Source organism: Mirounga leonina, unplaced genomic scaffold, assembly GCF_011800145.1.
Source record: "Mirounga leonina isolate KUSES-001 unplaced genomic scaffold, KU_Mleo_1.0 Mir_173, whole genome shotgun sequence".
NCBI classification, from domain to species: Eukaryota; Metazoa; Chordata; class Mammalia; order Carnivora; family Phocidae; genus Mirounga; species Mirounga leonina.
This window is the reverse complement of record NW_023270447.1, coordinates 78,185,450-78,190,799: the sequence shown is the minus strand read 5'-3', so window position 1 is coordinate 78,190,799 and position 5,350 is coordinate 78,185,450. Positions and strand designations below refer to the sequence as shown.

Sequence of the window (5,350 nt, the reverse complement as noted above, 5' to 3'; positions counted from 1 at the left end):
AGTGGCAGTGTAGACAAAAGGCTCATCTTCTCTTCCCCAGGGACATTGGCTGGGGGTGAGGTGGGGTGGAGTGGGGGGTGTGGGAGGTTAGGGTGGAGGGTAGGGAGGGTTGGGACAACCCAGCAGGGGTCTTTGGAAGTGCCCCTCTTAATTCCTTAGCCTGTCCCATTTGGATAGGGCAAATGGGTGGAGAGATAGCTGGGCCACCTGAGCGCCTTTCCCTAGGCCGAGTCCCTTCCCCTGCAGGGTTATGAGCAAGGACATGGAAGGGCTGCCTCGGTTAGCATCTTTGCACTTCCTCTCACAGACTGTGCTATTTTAACGTGTGCTCCCGACTCAAATCCAGGCTAAACCCAGCCTCAAACCAGCAAAGCGTGACTTCAAATCTTCAGTTCTTAAACGTCAGCAATTGGAAAGTCTTGGGGAAAAGCACACAGGGCTAAGATTGAGCCTTCCATACACAGGACAGACAGACTGGCAAACCCACGCGGACACATGCCCACTTCCGTCTGGGTACACCGAGGAAGGGGTACTTTAAATAGACCGTGCCCACTGCCTCCCATGGAGTGATTCCACGGGGCGCCACACAGGACCACTGTTCCCTATCAGCAGCCACCCAGCCCTCTATTCTGGTTTCTCTCCTCTGGGTGGTGCAAAGGCTCAGGGTGTAACACCAGGGTGGGGCGCTGAGTCAGCTGCGGGCGGGCTCCCGGAGTGTCTCAATTCCCGCTTCGACCTCTTTCCACTTTGCAGCTGGGCAAACTGCGGCTTAAAAAATCAGCGAACTTCCCCGAAGCGGAGAAGCTACCTAGGCGGTACCAAGAGCTCCGCACTGTAGAAAGAACGGAGGACTGAGGAAGGCCCAAAGCCCACCACGGGTTAAAACCACGGAGCTGCGGAGAACCGCCGAGGCCTAGAGGGGCCCCGCCCCTCTACCCTGGTCCCCTTCACTTCCTACTTCCGGGCGCGGCGCCACTTCCGGTTCCGGCGGCGGGCTACAAAGCTCTGCGCCTGGTAGTTGGTTTCCTTTTCTCGGAGTCGGCTTGAGGCTTCGAGTTGGCTCGCGAGGCGCCCCCGCCCCGTTCCCTCCACCCTCCGAGGTGGCACCTGCGCAGGTGAACACCCCCTCCCTTCTTCCTTCCATCCCTTCCAACCGCCTCTCTTTTCCCGGCGCACGGTCTGTAGGGAGCGGGGGGCCGCGGTGGCGGTGGCGGGCGCCCTCGGAGTGGAGAAGCCCTGCTCGGGGACTCTGCGGGCCGCTCGGGCTGGCGTGGCCTTGGATTTCGCTTCACCCCGGGAGGAGGAGGTCCTGTCCTGGAGCCTCAGAAGCCTTTTTCCGGTCCGACCTAGGCCCTCCGAGCCGCGCCCATGTGGTGGGAGGAGCCCGGCTCAGCTCCCCGCCTAGACGCCGGGAATTTTCTACTCAGCTGGGTGCTCCCACCACCTCCTGGTCTTGTGACCTTGGGCAAATCCCCTTTCGTCAAGCCTCAGTTTGTTTGTGAATGGAAATGACAGTAACTGTCTTACTGGGTTATCGGGAGGATTGGGTGAGGGAAAGCTTCCGCGGAGTGTCTGGCGTGTACAACTCAACAAATAGCATCGGCTGCTGCTGTTGTTAATAGACAGCTGGGGCAGTAGAGAGTCGTATTGAGAGTTTAGAGTGGCTGAGAGGATCACATAGAAGAGTGTAAAACGCTCAGCACAATGTCAGCTAGGAAGTAAGTGCTCAGTAAGTCGGCATTATTAACCGATGAGGGTAAGCATTGTGTCTGGTCACTGGTCTTCTAAAACTGTTAGGATTTATAAACTGGGCAAATCGTGGAGTTGGTCCATCTTTCAGATCCAGCCTTGAGAACTGGCCTCTTGACAGTTGAGACTATTAGAAGTCGGGGTTGTAAAGACCTCTGGGGCTGGGAGCTAGAAGAATTAATAAAAGGGTGTTTTCCTAAGTGTGTTAGGGGTTTTTCCACTCAGGTTTTGGGCAGGAGGAGAATGTTTGCTTCCTCTTGAATTAGGAAAGTCATACATAGTTGTAGTTAAAAAGAAAGCAATATAGAAAGATGGAATGAAAAATGTTTCTTCTGTCCCTGCCCCTCAAAAGTAAATACAATTGAAGGTAGTGTTTGTGGATAGATCTGGTCATACATGCTTATGTATGTATTTTAATTTCCCCAGGTGGGATCATACTACACATAGTGATCTGCCCCTTAGTCAGGTGGTGATGTGTTACGGACGTCTGTCTGTATCAGCCCTCACACGCTGAGTTCATGCTTCATAAGGCTGCACTTATTCCGCTGAATGGCTGACAGTACTTTAATTATTTCCCTGTTGATGGTCACTTAGGTTGTTCCCAGGATTTTGCTTTCTCAATGTTTCATCCAGCCTTTCCTTGACTAAATTTTTTTTTTTTTCTCCAAGGTACCCCTGAGTTAGGGGATATTTTGCTTTGGGTTTCATCACTCTAGGTTAGTGACAGCTTACTTTTGGGGAAGAGTACATGCTGTTGATTGAGCAAAAACCCAGATAATATGAGAAGAATAAGTGTATTCCAAGAATATCCAAATTGCAGGGTCTGGAATCAATCCAAGATTCCTAGAAAATGGGTCATGAAACATTGAAGAAGAGGTAACTAGGAGCTGAGAACTAGTTAATTCAAGGTAGCTGGTCAGTGTTGGTGATTGTTGGCCTCTGTCAGTTGTTACCCAGGAAACAGATTTGAGACAATCTCTGAGGTGGGAGGGATTTTAAATGTCAACACTCCTGCTTTATGGACTAGGGAGGAATTTAGTTCTTGGGTTGATGAAAAAAAGAGATGGTCTTTGAAAACTGACCACATCATAGGGGTTGTACTCTTTGATTGGACATACCCTGATGTGGAAATTAATTTAGTCATTTCTGTACTGTCACTTGAAGTCTCTCTGTCTCTTTTTTAATAACATAGATTGTAGTTTTCCTATACGTAACCTTTCTCTTGGACTGGGGCCCTAACCCCAATGAAGCAAAGCCTTTTTTTTCTGGCATTTTGCAGGTATTTAGTGTGCCCCTCCTCCCCTCCCTCACTACAGCTGGTTTGCTAATCCTAGAGCTGACAAGCATCCAGAGTTGGACGTGTATGCTACTAGGATTCTGACTAGTTCAGTTTCCCGTATACTGTTTAGAGGAACTTAGAGATTTTATTTATTTGGGAGAGGGAGAGAGAGCACACGCGCTAGCACATATCTGTGAGCAAGGGGAGGGGTGCTCCAGCAGACTCCCTGCTGAGCATGGAGCTCATGACCTGCAGCTGAAATCAAGAGTCAGACCTCAACCAACTGAGCCACCCAGGCGGCCCTGATTAGACTGATTAGAGGAACTTAGGATCTTGATCTTAACATAGAGGCTTTTCTATTCTTTTTTGTGAAGAGGGGGTTTAGGTTTAACCCTGATGGTAGCTCCTAAAGTACTTTTTACTTTAATTATTTTTAAAGATTTTATTTATTTGAGTGAGCAAGGGAGCAGGAGCACGAGGTGGGGGGAGGGGAAGAGGGAGAAGCAGGCTCCCTGCTGAGCAGGGAGCCTGACATGGGGCTCGATCCCAGGACCCTGAGATCATGACCTGAGCCCAAGGCAGATGCTTAACTGACTGAGCCACCCAGGGGTGCCCCCTAAAGTACTTTATAACACTTGTTATTCTTTTATCATGAAAGAGATGGGGTTAGAAAAGACAGAGTAGATTTCAATGAACAGACCTTTATCTCTTACATTTTAGTACTTCCTCATAACTTGCTTTTGGACATACACAACTCCATAAAAGACATTGGAGGAAGCAAACACCTGGGATTTTAAAGATTTCCCGTCCTGTGCATACATAGTTTTTTGGTTTAACATCATGTAAAATACTTTGTAATGCAGGGAAGATGGATGAAAGATTCTCTAGAAGATTGTCTGGTTAGCGAGGCCAACGTTCTTCATTCTTTCTACTTTGAGAATCTACATTCTTCATTTTGGTAAACCGCTGACCCATTTTTCTCAGTTGTGTCAATTGATCCAGAAGAAACAAAAAGAGAATTTCTAGTAGCTTTATTAAGAAACCCTGTTAAGATTGGAAAGCTGATGGAACTTGGGTCTGGATCAGAGCCATGAGATCAAGGTGGTTTTAACAGTCTCTGGTCTGTTTTTGCTGAGCCTGTCTTTTCTCTGTGTTTAGGAGTCTGCAACCTCCTTTTCCAGAGTTCCAGAATGGAGACTGAAGGGTACCTAGAAACACAAAGAAATAGAGAAGTCCAGAATGATAAAATGAGGTCACCGTCAAATGAGATGATGGCTGAGGAGCCAGAAGTTGTCCTGATATCGGCTCCCCAGGTCCAGGCTCCACGAGAGCCTTCTGGGCTTCCACCAGAGAGCCTCGATGAAGACTCTCTTGAAGACCTTGAGACCATACCACGAAGGAATCCTCCTAACGCAGCAGCCTCCAGGCAGAGGTTCCGGAAATTCCGCTATGAGGATGCAGCTGGTCCCAGGGATGTCCTCAGACATCTCCAGGAGCTTGCTGGACAGTGGCTGAGACCCGATATTCACACAAAGGAGCAGATTGTGGAGATGCTGGTGCAGGAGCAGTTCCAGGCCGTCCTGCCGGAGGAGCTCAGAGCTCGGGCCCAGAGATGTCAGCCTGGGGTCAGAATCACTGGCTAAGTCCTGCCACAGGGTTCTTGCTCAGCTTACATGTGAGAAGTAACCAAACGTTCTCTTTGTTGCAAGAGCCAACAACAGTCACGGGGAAATGTGAACCTCGGGTTTTTTTTAGCTTGCCTTTGACTAGTTGTAATTAGAATCCATCAGAACCCATGTTTGGACCTCTCTCTGGCTGAGGCAGCTTTAATTCCTGGGACTGAGCTCCAGAAACAGCTTCTGTTAGGACCTTCCTGTTAGGACAATCAGCCTGTTGCTTGTTTTTGCTCTGCTGAATGCCTCCTTTTTTGCACTTTCTGACATGCTTTAATATATTGTTATGTATCCAAAGAGGTAGTTGCTTCAACTTTCAGAATTCTTGATTCTTGCTGTGGTGGCATGAATGGAAGCTTCTGTAACCCCACCAGTAACTCATCTTCGATGTCCTTGAAATATTAAAGTTTGGTCCTTAATCACAATGTCCTGTGGTGATTTACCTTTTTAGCTTTTACTCAGCATTTGAGAAAGTTGAGATTATTATCAGGAGTAGATGCGAGCTAGAGATAAGATAGGAACAGGCCGGGCCTTTGTGTGCAGTCAGAATTTAAATTCAGACTTGAGAAGGGGATAAAACAGGGTCCTCAGAGGTAAGTAACTCTTAGACAAATCTGTTTGATTTTTCTCTTTCCCTATTTCCATGGCC

At 48.4% G+C, this 5,350-nt stretch overlaps 1 long non-coding RNA gene across 1 annotated transcript; it reads left to right on the top strand.

The window, feature by feature from the left end:
* The first annotated feature begins 959 nt into the window (after window positions 1–959).
* Window positions 960–5,126, top strand: LOC118019914. Its single transcript, XR_004681775.1, has 2 exons — window positions 960–1,115; window positions 4,187–5,126. It is a non-coding gene; the product is annotated as an uncharacterized LOC118019914 (long non-coding RNA).
* Window positions 5,127–5,350: the final 224 nt, after the last annotated feature.